Raw genomic sequence first — 15,768 nt, 5'->3', positions numbered from 1 at the left:
GTCTAAGCTGAGAGGCTTAGACTTCCCTCTCCCCAGCTACTTGGGGCAGCTCCTCTGGGGAATCCCAAGGTGTTCCCTGGCCAGTTGAGAGACTCCAGCGTGTCCTGGGTTTTCCCTAGGGTCTCCTTCCAGTTGGACATGCTTGGAAAATCTCACCACGGAGGAGCCCAGGAGGCATCCTGACTAGATGCCCGAACCTCATCAACTGGCTCTTCCTTGTTACATCTGTTTTGTCAAACAAGTCAATCTAAAAACATTTGAATATGATGCAAGAGTCCATTTATTTCAGTGATTCAAATTAGAAAAGAAAGAAAGAAAACAATCTTTTATATAGTGCTTTTCAAGATAAAAATCACGAGGTACTTTTTAAAAAAAATATTTAATTTATGTTTTTGCTATTGTTACGGATGATGTGAATGTCAACAGTGAAAGAACAAATAATGACAGCTAAGCCTAAAATGCAAGCTACAGACACCCTTCCAAACAAAACAAAAAATAATAAAATAAAAAAATAAACCCCAATAGCAACAAAGAAAAACAACATACTAAATATTTGCATTGTCAGTAGGACGGAGGATCAGTACTAGTCAGTCCAAAACATCTGGGCGGAGTGGATTGAGTAACACCAGTCAAGCTGCTGATCACTCACAAGGCTACAGATTTGACAGATAAGATATGAAAGGCTGTCACATTTTATTAAAGGTAGCAGAGGTTAGGCAAACATCATGACGGATCCTCTCCAGTTGCAACAGGCTTACGATCTCTGTCAACCAGGTCACAAAGAGAGGTACACTTTAATTTTTCCACATTGTTAAAATGTTTCTTTTGGCAATAACCATGCCATGTTGTAAAGCTTTTTGCTGAAGATGGGTTTGCTTAGTGAGATTCGAGTCCCGCCTAGTATAGCAATGTAAGGATCTGGAATAATATTACAGTTATATATTACTGAGAGGCAACTAAAGATGTCTAATTAGAATTTGCTCTGTTTGGAACAAGTCCAGAAGAGGTGACCAAGAGTGCCGTCGGCCACTTTACATTTGGGACATGTTGGGGACGCAGAAGGGTAAACTGAGTGTAGTTTAGTGCATGAGTAGTGTAGTCTATGAGTTACTTTAAATTGGACAAGCTGAAGTCTGGATTTTATCGAGCAGCTGTGAATGGCCGGAAGACAGGCATCCCAGTCCTCTGCACTAATTGTGACACCCAAGTCCTCCTCCCAGGCTTCCTTAAGATGGTGTGTAGAGACAGGTTCACAAGCTGTAAAAATGTTAACGAATCGAGTGACAAGTTTCTTAGAATCAGGAGCCTGATTTATAAGTGCATACAGATCTGTAATGGCGGGGAGTGTTTCAAAATATGTTATGTGTTTGAGTGTATAATCTCTAATCTGGAGAAAGCGAAAGCAATGTGAAGATGGGAGTGTAAATGTTCCCTTTAGTTGGGCAAAGGTTGCAAATACTTTGTCAATATAAAGGTCCGCTAAAGTGATGAGGCCTTTATTATTCCAGATTGCAAAAGTGTTATCATACAGAGAGGGGGGAAGGATGGGTTGTGACAGATAGGGGTATAAGCTGAAAATTCTGGCAAATTGCATATTTTTTTTTATTTGTCGCCAAATTCTTAAGGAGCTGGCCACTACAAAGCTGAAGCCAGTGATGGCTGTTAGAGGTATGCTGGTCGAAAACAGAAGGGCAGGGAGAGAGCCCGTTGGAAGGTCTTGTTCGATCGCAAGCCATGCAGGAGTGGAGTCTGTGATATTACCGGGGTATGCATCTTGCCAGTACATCAAGGCTCTGCAGTTTGCCACCCAATAGTAATGCTGAAAGTTAGGCAGGTTAAGACCTCCTGCAGATTTAAGTTTGAGGATGTGCTTTTTAGAAATGTGGTGTGGTTTATATCCCCAAATAAATGGGAAAATTATAGAGTTTAGAAGCTTGAAGAACGTTTTAGTTAGGAATACTGGTAAATTTTGGTAAAGATAGAGGAACTTAGGAAGAGCCATCATTTTGATGGCGTTGACTCGCCCAATCATAGGTAAGGGTTGCAGCCTCCAGGTTTCAATGCTAGATTTAAGTTTTTCTAATAAATTTAAATAGTTCAGTTTATAAATCGATTTTGGATCTTTAGGGATAATCAGGCCTAGGTATCGGATTTTGTCTGTAACAATATGGAAGGGAAAATGTTGAGAAAATGTGTGTTCAAGTTGTTTTTCAGGGGCAGAAATTCACTTTTATCCCATTTTACAGTGTAACCAGATACAGTAGTTCACCAAACTTTTTAATAAGCTCAAGCAATGGAGGGATCGATTCTTCAGGCTGAGAGAGAAAAAGTATTATATCGTCCGCATAGAGCGAGATATGGTGGTCTAGTCTGCCTAATATTAGCAGAGCTATGGAAGGGTGATTCCTTATACTAGTGGCAAGGGGTTCGATTGCTAATGCAAAAAGCAGAGGGCTTAGCGGGCAGCCCTGGCAGCAGGAGCGCTGCAATAAAAAAGTAGCTGATTTATCATAGTTGGTTATTACAGAGGCTCTCGGGCGGGCGTACAGCATTTCAACCCAGGAGGCAAAATTTTCACCCAAGCCAAACTCCTTAAAGAGCAAGTAACGTCTAAATGAACTTTTATTTATTTTTTTTTTGCTGATAAACTGTATAAATGAGTGTCTAATAGTGTTTTAAATGTGTGTGTTCATTATTTTAGCATTTTGGTGCCACCTTCAGCTTAAAACATAGAGTTTGAGTCTGTCTGAATACACTTTAGCCAATGGCTAAAGAGAACGAAACTACGTAAACCAGTAGAGTACTACGTAGCAGCTCTGTGTCAAAGTTATAAAAGCATCGAGAGTCTCGGCCACGCCTTGTGGCGAGTTGGGATTTGGATTTGCAAGCGAGTGTAGGACGGTTAGTGGTAGTTCAGCATTAGCGTATAGCATTAGCATATCCTAATCTTTAGCAAAGCTTTTAGTGTTATAAATACTTATTTAGTGTTAGCTTGGCTGTTGGATATTGTAGTTTAGTTAGTGTTTAGCTGTTAGTGTAATTAGGAAAGTAGTTCGGGTTTAGTGCTCCATATTGTGTTAGTATGGTGAGAAGGTGTAGTGTAGTGGGTTGCGGTGGCTCTGTGGGGTTGCACTCCTTGTACTGGACTTAGAAATTAGGTGCCAGTGGTTGCGCGCAATCGGTGTACTGGAAAACAGCCAGCTCCCGCCTGGTGCTGTAGTTTGCAACCAGCATTTTACCCGCGATTCCTTTGCCAACAAGAATGAGTTTGAACTGGGTTATTCTGCATGTCTCCATTTGAAGAGGGAGGCCGTGCCCACCGTGGCTCTTCCATGATTTAGATGCAGCCTACCGACTCTGCTCCCCCACAATGGCAGGCTCCAGTCTGAGGTGAGTACGCTAAATAAAAGTTTTAACATCTTCTAAAGACAATTCCCTATCTAAATGCAAAGTTTGAGAGATGTGGTTCACTTCATTTAGCTAATATCAGTCTGCACTGCCTTCGGGCTGATTTGTCAAGTTCACAAAATGTGGAACGGGAAGTAAGGTCAGAATCAGCGGTGAATTGGAACTTATCTCGAAGCCCTGGCTGACGAAATGGTCCACATGACTATTACTGTCAGGCTCTGAGAAAATTCGGGTTGTTTTTGTGTCAGTCGGTAATTCTGCTAACAGTGGCTCTAACTGTTGCAGCACTAGTTGGCAGACAGCATTACAGCATGAAATCCAGCTTTACACCACAGCGTGACCCAGTTCTGTAAGGAATTCTGTTCAGGAGGTCGCATTTCAGGCTCTCTTCACATCTTATGTGACTGACTTGTACGTTATAATAACAATCACACACTAGGAATGTTACAAAGCACCTATATAGGACAGTTTCTTTTGTATCTTATCTATGACTTTATAAACTCTAACAACAATGTGCTTCTATTTTTTTTTTTCAGGCTAAATCTACCCAAGACATTGGCTGTCAGACTGATTTTGTAGTCTGCAAGAATGTACTTGTCCAGGCTGACGTGAAGACTTACTGGTGTAGCAAAGGTGAATTATTTTTAATAATCGTCTATGTAAGCATTTTATTATCACCTTCTAGTTTTATTTTGTTTTACAGATTATTGTTACACGTGATTTCATGCTCTTTGAAACATTTATAAACGTGCAGGTTTCTTTGTTTTTTACATAGCCACCCAGTTTAGAGCTCCCAGCCGCTGTGTGTCTTGTGACATCGACATAAAAAAATTGGACGATGGGTTTCCATAGGCTCCAATAACACATTCTTGAAGATAAATGGGAGGTGGCCACCACCGCAATTTTGACCATGTCACAGGTTCCGTCAAGCCCAGACAATTCCACAAAAGGGAAGAGAGGTGGAGCTGATGGTGGGGCTGTAAGGCTGGGATCAACTGACGATACCCGGTCAAACTAGCTACAAGCTAACCTGAAGCTAACCCAAAGCTAACGCGGAGGTGGGAGCTAAGCTAACGGAGGTAGCAACCTAGCTACAACCGGAGTAAACTGTTCACAACACCGGAGCTTCTGAGTCAGAGATACGCCGGGCTGACCGCTGGGTAAAACCAGGTGGAAAACAGAGGTCTCCCGAGAGCTCCATAAGCCGGCAGCTGCACAGCAGACAAGCGCCGCTGCGATCTGAGATGCGCAGAGCTACCGCTGGGGAGGACCAGGTGGAAAGGTTTCCATCCCAGTGCTCCACAAGCCGGCAGCCCGCGCAGCAGACAGGAGCCGCGATCAGACAGAGATGCGCCAAGCTGCAGGGAGGGGAGAACCGGACGGAAAACATCGGTTTCCATCCAGAGCTCCACAAGCCGGCAGCCCTCGCAGCAGACAGAAGCCGCGATCAGACAGAGATGCGCCAAGCTGCGGGGAGAACCAGCCGGCAGCCCACGCAGCAGACAGAAGCCGCGATCAGACAGAGATGCGCCGAGCTGCGGGGAGGGGAAATTCAGCCGGCAGCCCGCAAAGCAGACAGAAATTGGTATTTTTAACATAGAAGTCAGTGAGGATTTGCTCACTTCTGACACCAGTCCCCAGCAGGTGAGGGTGGAACTGCAATTTTTGTCACTTCCGCGTTGGACTCAATTTTTCACCCGCATTGTGGGGGCTTGCTTGTGACACAGGGACCATGACAGAAATTCATCTTCCAGAAAGTCCCAGAGCAGCGTCCACACCCCCTGAAAAGACCAAGATGTGAGGTGTCTGCTGTTGATTCCAGCTTCCACCTCAGTGACATTGTAAGCTCAGTTCAAGGTAAAAAAAATTAAAATATTTCTGAATTTTTAAGATATTAACAATTAAATAAATGTACGTTATTACATCATGACATCATGAAGGAGGCTACTGATTCTGGTCCTATGACACTTGGTGGTGACGTGTGAGCTGATTCACCTGGTAAATAACTTTTACATTAAATATTTTGTTTTTGCCATTAAAAGTAAAGTAACTAATAACCTGCATTATTGCAGGACACTCAGCAAAATATGGACACTACACCATGAGGCAGGCACACGTTAATACTTATAAGAGCACATAAGGTGAGCAAAACCATACATTATTATTGTTATTAATGTACACTGTCCTGGATTTGTTTTCTTTCTGCATCTCATCATTAGCCTGGCTGATCACCTGATAACTCCTGTCATCTGGTTATGACAGCATGAGGATGTCCTCACACACCTGTAACCTATCAGCTCATCTGGCAGAATAGAGAGAGAAGAGAGAACACCACATCTCCTGTTCCTGGAAAGCCTTCAGCCATCCTTCGATGACTGAGAACCTCCATCAGCTCTGTCTCCTGTCTGCCTACAATTATTATAATAAATATTGTGTTTGACAAGTTTTTTGTGCTGCCAAATATCTCATTTAGATTCCAGTTTTGATATTTTAATGGATATTTATAAATTACATTGATTATCACATTTTTGTTGCATGTTTAACTAGCTCTGTTGTGATCAATTAAACTAGCACCTCACTGTTAAAAGCTCGTTTTAATTTCAAGCATGTTTAAGTATTTGTGGACATGAACAAAAACAGGAAATATATTAACTGAGATTTAGTTAATTAATATAACAAATAACTATTTAGAGGAGGAAAGAGTCATTCAAAGGCACATTCTTCTGGAAGCTCCTGATCCTGATGACACCACCAGAGGAGACCACCTGCAGACACCAGAGGATCACCTACGACCAAGAGAGCAGCTGGTATCAGTAAATAAATAACAAAATAAGGGCAGTTTTAGTGGGCTGTTTGGCATTGTGTAACATAAATGAATACATTTCAGAATAATTTTCTCATGGGGTGTTTTCATATGGGGTGTTTTCATAACTTTATCTGCAGCAGACTGTAACTTAAGCCCAGGGCTCCTGGAAAGCTGCTATCTAGCACATTTCAGTGGTTTTCCTGCTTTAACGGGTTAGATTAGCTGTTCAGCAGCTCAGCTATTTCTTGCTGATTAAAACCAGGTGTGTTGAAGCAGATCAATCTCTAAAGCATGCTGAATACTAGCTCTTTAGGGCCATGGAGCCAAACCCTGCAGCTAATCTAATACTATGGCTAACGGCTACTTACCAATCAGAGCTGGTTCTGTTGGGTCAACTCCGGTAGTTTCAGGCAACTCACAATCTCAAAACAATAAGGCTCAGGTCCGCTTGTCTCCTCCAAATAGACTTGGTCCCTTTCTTCTCGAGTGTCTGGGTAAGGAGGGTGAGAAACCTCCACTTCTAATGACCACACAGAGTGAAAAAAGCTAGCTTCGTCTCGTTACCCATCATGTTCGTCACTGCCGTGGCTCTGCCCTCTCGGTCCGCCAGGCAACGCCTACTAATGTTGCAGTTTTTAAAATTGATACGTGGGTGGAGAAGGACTGTGAGGCTCACTTGACCTGACCTTTAATTGTCGCTAAAAGGTATTTCCACCTGACCTGGTCGAAAGCTTTGTTTGCATCAAGAGCTAAAATAGAGGCTTTGGATTTATTATCATATTTGGTGTACATTATATTTATCAGCTGCCTAACGTTGAAGAAAGAGAATCTTCCTGGGATAAATCCAGTTTGGTCATGATGGATTGTGGTCGATATATATTTATTTATTCTGTTAGCAAGAATGTTGGTGAACACCTTAAAGTCCGAGTTAAGAAGAGCAATAGGGCGGTATGAGGCAGGGTCCAATTCAACCTTACCTTTTTTCAGTATCAGGGAAATGTCAGCTAGATACAAAGTTTCAGGAAGCAGCCCAGTAGTGATAGAGTGGTTGAACATCCGTAGCATAAAAAGGGGTGATTTTATCTGAACATGTTTTGTAGAAATCTATATTAAATCCATCTGGACCGATCGCTTTTCTACTGGGAAAGGAGCATATTGCCTCTGCAACTTCCTCCTGAGTGATGTTTGCATTTAGGTCAGCTTGAGCCGTGGCACTCAGTTTAGGCAGGTTGAGGGCGTGAAGGAAGTCAGAGATTCGACTGATATCCGCTGCGGTTTTTGATTAATAAAGGTCTTGACAGAATTGTTGGAAGCATTTGTTAATCTCTGTTGGGTTTGTGGTGACCATGCCTGTCTTTGTCTTAATTTTTTGAATTGCTCGTTTGGCCTGATTGTTTCTGAGCTGACGAGCTAACGATTTGTCTGGCTTGTCATCTGGCCAGTTCGAATGCTTTTTGTCTGATTTTTAATAGCATAGTGCTCGTTCGCTTAGACAGGATAGTATTGTATCTAAATTTAAGTTTCAAGATCTCATTTAGTTTAGAGGGTTAAGGAGACTGTTGGTAATCACTCTCAAGGATTGATAATTGAGTTTTAATTTCTGACATTTCTCTCTGCTCGTCCCTCTTCAGCTTAGCTTCATAGGCTAAGATGTGGCCCTGTGCGACAGCTTTAAAAGCTTCCCAAAGAGTGGAATCTGTGACATTGCCTGTGCCATTCTGGGACAGATAGTCCGTTATAAGATTATCCATATATTTGCGAAAATGCTCATCTTTAAGTGGTAGTGGGTTGAACCGCCATTCGAATACAGGTTTGGGGTTAGGGTTAGCCCGGTTAGTCCCGCCTATGCTGATTTTAACTTCAACGGGGCAATGGTCGGAAATTAAAATGTTGTGCTATTTGGTGTCAGTTACGTCTGGAGTCAGTTTAGCATCTGTTAGAAAATAGTTGATTCTTGTATATGATTTATGTACATGGGAGAAGAAGGAGTAGTCCCTGCCAGTGGGGTATTGAAGCCTCCAGATGTCAACGAGGTTCATAGAGTTAATCAGACTATTTATGGTAAAGGTGGATTTGGAAGGAACAGTTGGGCGTGAAGAAAGTCTATCAGTAAAACAATCCAGTACCATATTGAAGTCCCCTCCTACAATTAAGTGAGTGGTGGAGGGATCCGGGATGAGATTAAAAACTTTTCTAAAAAATCCGGGATCATCAAAGTTGGGCGCATATATATATTAACGAAAGTTACATGTCGCGTCAAAATATGGCTTGTTACAATAATATAGCGACCGTTTGGGTCAGAGATTGTAGAAATGTGTTGGAATGAGATATTTCACCGTATTAATAAAGCTACCCCTCTGGCTTTGGAAGAAAATGTTGACTGATAAATTTGAGAGATCCAGTTATATTTTAGCCTCCATTGTTCTGCATGTTTAATGTGTATTTCCTGTAAAAAAATAATGTTCCCAGCTAAAGACTTCAGGTGAGAAAAAACCTTGCCTCTTTTCACGTTGGTTCTCAAACCTCTAACATTCCAACTCAGCATGGTTAGAGTGCCACCTTGTGGTGAAGACGGAGCAGTGTTGATAGCCATGTAGAGACACTACCAAAATAATATGACCCATCCGCAAAAATGAAGCTGTTGGTACTGAATGCCTGATCAGAAAAGAAGAACGGAAAAACAAAGAAAAACAACAACAAAATAGTAGCCCTCCCCCTCCCCTTGTCTGCTCCCCCAAAAGGAGCAGAGCATAAGCACCCTCATAAACATTGGGAAACGTACTAACACTACATGGAAAAGTCCAGTCAAACTGGCGTTGTGACTCCATAAAGTAACCATAAAATAAAAGTACCTTAACGGTGAGCTTTCTGAGTGGCCCGTTCACCCGCATGTCTCTCAGCTTGCAGATCAGTTAAGTTGAGCAGAGAACAACAGTATTTATTTCCTGTGGGGAAACCACAGACAGTCATCTGATCCTGTGCTGGGCAACTGGAAGCGGCAGTAAGGCGCGTCGCTCCGCGGTTGGCTCAGGTCTGCTGAATGCTTTGGCCTCGGCGAGTTTCAGGAATATTTTCCGCTCGGTCCCGAACATGAGCATCAGTCGCGCAGGGAAGAGGATGCCATGTATTATGCCCGCCTCCCTCAGTTTCTTTTTCACATGGTGAAAGGCCCAGCGTTGCTCAGAGACTTCAGGAGAAAAGTCTGTGAAAATGCTGATCCAGGCTCTGTTGAATGACGGGGGGATTGCCGACGGGCAAGGCTGAGTATTTTCTCTTTCGCTGGGAAGTGATGGATTCTGGCAATCATTGCACACGGGCGTGCCAAGGGAGATTGTGCACCTATCCGGAGCGCTCGGTCTACCTTGAGGCCGCCGAGGAAGCTGTTGGGTCCGAGAAGTTTTGGCAGGAGATCAGCTATGAAGTGAGTTGGATTTCCCTTCTCGACATTCTCTGGTAAGCCCGTAATTTTAATGTTTGAGCACCTTGAGCGGTTTTCGAGGTTAAGTAGTTTTTGCTTCATGACCGTGATGGAATCCAATATTTCCTTGTAGCGCTGCTTCAGGTCTGTGAAGCGGCCATCATGGTCTGTTACCGCTCCCTCCAGGTCAGTAATACATGGGGTGTGGTTGGTGAGGGAGGTTTGAACGAGGTGTAGTTTTGCGTCCAGTCCATCAAATTTTGCTGTTAGGTCCGTTTTACGTCCCTCGGCTTCGCTAGGAGCACGATGTGGTTATTGGACAGAGGGCCTCTTGTGGCCAAAAGCTGACGGTGTACATCACAGTCCGACTCCAGCTTCGTGATAGCAGCCAGGACGTTAGCAAGCGTAGGTTATGAGTTAGGGTGCTGGTTGATGCTGGTAGTAGCTTCTGAGGTTAGCTCGGCTAGATTGCTAGCATCGTCTCCTTCTGCCGATAGAGTTGTTCCCTTTGGTTTTAGGCTTGCCCATGGCGATGTTTAGGTGATGCAAGTGTAAATTTAAAAGCAAATTTAGCGAGGGTTTCACGGAGCTCGACAAGAAACTGTCTATTCCATGTGGTGCTCTCTAGCGCCCCCCAAAATCACGAGGTACTTAGACTGAGAGACTATCCAAAGGCTCCGGAACCCTTTACGGGTGTTTGGGATCCGTTAGCTGATTGAATTTAGAATATTGAACCTTTTCACAATATTCTAATTGTCTGAGATTTAGAATTTGGGGTTTTCATAAGCTGTAATCCGAAATCATTAAAATGATGACAAATAAAAGCTTGAATTATCTGGCTTTGCATGTCATTAGCCTATCTATATCCCTTTCATCTTTTAACTGAAATAACTGGGATAAATGAATGTTTGCATGACATTCTAATTTTTCAAGTTTCATCTGTGTGTGTATGAGTTTTTTAAGTTGCAGGAAGAGACATGGATCAAAGGCCGTGACAGAAATAGGAGAATAGTAAGACATTTAATAACGCTTCAATGCTTAATTACAGCCACCTTTAGCTACAGGAAGGTTTTCTCCTGCTAATATTTGGTTGAGCTTCAAATATCCTTCAGGTCACTCTGTGATATATGGTTACACAAGTTGTGTTATCTCAGTATATGAGTCACTTTTCAGAGTGAAATCCAAGTTTCTCATATGGCGACGGGTTTAATTTTGATCATGAGATGAGACTGATGCAGTTCACTGACATATACAATTCAAGCAGGAGATTCATTCAGCAGGAAGGAGATCGTCTGTTATTTTTACTCATCCATGGCATGTAGATTTATGTCATTACATACCTGCGTGATTAAAATGTCTCCTCTCTGACACCATTATGCCACTGCATACTGCTGGAAGAGTGAAAAAGCAATCTGTTATCTAAGTGTTAATCCCATACTTTCTCCTTCACAATCATCTGTTACAGCATGACAGTCAAAAGGCTGCAATTAACCTGTTCTGTCACCCCACACCGAGGCGCACTGCTGGACTGGAGCTGAACTACAGGGGTGGCAAATGAATTCAAAAGGGGCACCAGGGTGGCACGGGGCGAGAAAATTAGAGTTGTCATGCCGTTCTCAATAGAGCAGACCCTAATGATATTGTTGGTCAAATTTTCACCAACAAAACAACCAGAAATTAGCTTTCATTTGCAGACACAAACATACCATCTGTCTGGCCCAGAAAAGAGAACTCTGCTCCAGTCCTGAAACACATTCTCAATCAAGGACTCATGCAGCTGAAAGTTCTGCATCCTCACTCTGAATAAAGTTTACCCTCCTCAAAGTTCCTAAGTGACTTTACAACGTATAGGTTGAAATAATCAAATGTGTTGAATGAACAAGATGTTATCAGTACACCCATACACATTATAATAAAAGTGTTGTTAATGTTAAACATTCACTTCACATAAGAGTTTAAATATTCTCATTCACACAAAGAATTAACTTTGTATCTGAAGGAAGGAATGACTTCTGAGGTTTTTTTGGTAATGCCCTCAAATGTGTCAAATTCTGATTTGCCAAATTTATCCACACGGTTAATCGATAAAACAGGAACTACTTCCTAATTAATTCAGTTTCTAGCTGACCCTCGAACCGGCCCATTTGGGAGCAAGCATTTTGAAACCCTCCTATCTTTTGACCTCAGGTCAAAACCTCTCTGCATTGCTTGTGATATCAGACAAAACAACTCTTCTAAGAGCCAACGAACAGCGTTAGATGCAAACAAGCATTCCAGCTTCCTGTCATCATCTGGAGATATCTCAAGACTAGACAGGCTGCATCAGAGCTAATCTACAAGTTCTTGGTCCCTAGAGGTCCACACCCATCCTGACCTCCTGGATCTGAACGGGGATCTTCATACAAGGGTGCATAGACTCAACAGATTACGTTGGATGGTTTTTATAAACACATCTCTGGTTTACCAAACATACATTGATTTGACAACCTAGACTCCACAAACTCTCTCAGATTCTTAAGAAAGGTTTTGCTAAAACATCTAGCTTCCATTCCAGCATTCCACGCATCACAATTAAATCACTTCATATCCATTACATTACATAATCATTAATGCCTTGTCTTGTATAATCACTAGTTGAGGGAAATGGAAATGAATTCATTTTTCTAAACTATATACTTGACTCGGTCTGAATTATTATGAAGTGTGTTTATAGTCCCTGAATAAGTAAAAGAAACTATAATAATCTGATTAAACATTCAAAGATTAATCCAATTGATATTTCATATTTATATGGATATGACATAGGTATAGGTGTAGACAATCCTTAATGCTTCAGTATCACAAAGGAACACTTATTTTCTAATAGCTTCCATTTTTCCTATATTTACTAATGAAACAATGGCTCAAACATTTGGTTTAAAAAATTATTGGGATTTGTTTGGAATCAAAAATATTAATCAAAAACAACTTTTATTAGATCACAAGCCAAACACACTTTATGGTATGGATTGTATTACGGATTGTCTTTCTTGTTTTTTATAAAGGGAAGTTGTATTTTATTGTTGTTGTTGTTGTTGTTGTGATACACTGCATATATTTATCTCTACTGTATATATTTATTTTTATTATGTACAACAAATGTTTAATGTGATGGGGAAGGATGGTTTATTATCATTATGATTATCTATATATATATATATATATATATATATATATATATATATATATATATATATATATATATATATATATATATATATTATTTAACCATGTGTTATTCTTGTATTTTTGTCATTGATTTGATTAGCTGGGTCTCCTCCTGCTTGAATATGACCACTAAGCATGGACGTAATTTTTTTTGGGGGGGGGGGGGGGGGCATGTCCCCCCTACTTTTTCCAAAGTCAAGTTTTGACCCCTGCACTTTTTACCGTCCAAATACAATATTACGCTATATTAAAGTGACACTGTTTGAGCTCTAGGACCAAGCGAAAAACAATCGTTTGTGTTGAAGCCTGTTTCCCATTAGAACATACTGTAAAGATCCCCCCCCCCCCCCCTAAAGTGAAAATTATGTCCATGCCAATAAGGGGTAGATGCGCTGAATAATTAACCAGCCAACACCTGTATATACGGACCTCAGAAAGCAGGAAGCTGTAACTCTAAAGAAGACATTTCTTGTCAAAATGTTAGTTCTGTTTCTTTACACCTGTTAAGAATTTTCAGGACCAGTTAGCTCCAGCCATTCTTACTTTTTTCTACACTGTTATTCTCTTTGAGAACAAACATGCAGTTTCTTTAAGTTGACATTGATCTGAATCCTCCTCCAAAGCATTCGGCATTTTAGGTTACCTGAATTAGCACAGAAATTATTAATATTATTTTTTATATTTGCACATGCATTAATCCTGCTACATGTTTAATAACATTTGATTAGGAAGGGTATACACTCACCTAAAGGATTATTAGGAACACCTGTTCAACTTCTCCTTAATTCAATTATTTAATCAACCAATCACATGGCAGTTGCTTCAATGCATTTTGGGGTGTGGTCCTGGTCAAGACAATGGGTGTGTCCAAATCCACAGGTAGGATTCTTGTGAGAGCGCATTTTGGGGTCGATGACGTCCAGTGTTGGGCAAGTTATTTCAAAACTGTAATGCATTATTTATTACTTGTTACCCTCATTTTTAAGTAATTCATTACATTACAATATTACTGATTTTAAAATGTAAGGCATTACACTACTTTTGCATTACTTGAAGTTACTTTCACCAAAACAACTTCAATATGAATCTGGTAATCTGACGCTCAGTGAGCTCATGACATATACTGTATGTGGAAGGTGATGTGGTGTCTGAGCTAGGATTGCTGTTAAAAACAGTCAGATATAATAACAGTGCTTTAAAATGATTGTTTGTTAAATGAAAGCAACAACAATCTGTACTCTCAGCATGCTGCCATCTTACATTAACTGAGCAGGGAGTGAGGTGGTGGGGGCTCCAAGCCTATATTTGCCTTGGTCCCCAAATGCCTTGATACGGCCCTGGATGTGGGACTGACTTCTGGGGTGGATTCTATCACATGTATAAATATTAAATGCTTATATATTATTGCTTTTCACTGGTAAAAATGTGTTTGAGGATAAATCTACCCACTTTTTTCTTGATTTTATTTGAATAATTTCCAGCCCTTTCTCTCTCTAACCTTCCTGCATGCTGCATGCTTTCTCTGTCTTCCAGAAAAAACGTTTCCTAGATTTCCTACTTTCTAACTAATCAGCCAAAGGGATCTACCGAACGCAATAAATAAATAAATAAATAAATGCTTAATATGTGCTGCGCTCCAGCAGCAATGACTTGAAATAACCAGGGCACAGATTATGAACTCAGCTGAAAAGTACAGCAAGTACCAGAGAATATGGGCTGATATAAACTATCGCAAACAAATTACTTTGTTTTGGTGGAGCGATTTTGTGAATATAACAGCGGCCGCGCGCAGGGCACAGCTGGAGTATTTGAGTCATTACCGCTGTGTCCTCTCTGCTCATAGAATGCCCGCAAAGCTGAGTCCATAAATGACGTAATATATGTGGATACTGGATCTTTTTTCAGGCTTCCCGCAATTAGAATTTTTAGGAAACCCACATCTTGATTCTGGGTTTAAAAAATGCATTGTAATTACTGCGTTATCTGACAGTTGTACTGAGTAAATATTACCATTTTCTTTCCCTGTAATGCATTGCATTACCACATTACAGCAAAAGCAATGCATTACAGTAATTAATTACTTTTGTAGCGCGTTACTCCCAACACTGAAAATGATTAGCTGATTCCTCTTGACAATCTGTTAACTATCTGATGCTTGTACGTCTGTTAAATACCAATAAAAAACTGATTATGAGAAGAAACAAGATAACGTTAATCAAAGTGTGACCCTTGACAGAAGATTAAGTGACCAGTATTGAAATGTCGAATTTAGGAGTGATGATAAATGTTTTGTTTATTTTATTCTGACTTACCTTATCATTAGGACATAAGGGATCATGTGTGATGTCCTAGACTTTCATGAGTACTGATTATGCCCTTTTAAATCATCATTTATGAATGACTTGGTTCGCTCCCTCAAGCAGATTCTTAAGTACAATCAATATATCAATATCTTTAGAGATTACCCAATATCTTCACTATCTATTGTAGATGGATGGATTTTTAAGTTACCATAGGGTTTTTCTTCTTTTACATTATGTTATGACATTAGACATCTTGAGGACCAAGATGACCACTCGAACCATGAGTCAAGCCCATTTATATCCTTGAGACTTTCCTGACAAATGAATCTCCTAAACGAATTTCCCTGTTCATGACTGAAGTTACGTACACCTGGATTTAGGTATTCATAACTTCCGCATGTCCCCAAATGCCTTGATACGGCCCTGGATGTGGGACTTACTTCTGGGGTGATCTGATTCTATCACATGTATAAATATTAAATGCTTATATATTATTGCTTTTCACTGGTAAAAATGTGTATTGGGGATAAATCTACCTACTTTTTTCCTTTCAAGCACTTTGTTTTGTTTTCTTGATTTTGAATAACTTCCTGCCCTTTCTCTCTCTAACCTTCCTGCATGCTGCA

At 40.8% G+C, this 15,768-nt stretch overlaps 1 long non-coding RNA gene across 1 annotated transcript; it reads left to right on the top strand.

The window, feature by feature from the left end:
* The first annotated feature begins 5,333 nt into the window (after positions 1-5,333).
* Positions 5,334-5,751, top strand: LOC139070476 (uncharacterized). The gene is made up of 3 exons (XR_011520968.1): positions 5,334-5,406; positions 5,481-5,549; positions 5,671-5,751. It is a non-coding gene; the product is annotated as an uncharacterized lncRNA (long non-coding RNA).
* The last annotated feature ends 10,017 nt before the right edge of the window (positions 5,752-15,768 follow it).

This window comes from Nothobranchius furzeri, chromosome 1 (assembly GCF_043380555.1).
Source record: "Nothobranchius furzeri strain GRZ-AD chromosome 1, NfurGRZ-RIMD1, whole genome shotgun sequence".
In the NCBI taxonomy this organism is placed as follows: Eukaryota; Metazoa; Chordata; class Actinopteri; order Cyprinodontiformes; family Nothobranchiidae; genus Nothobranchius; species Nothobranchius furzeri.
This window is presented reverse-complemented; position numbering and strand designations above follow the sequence as displayed.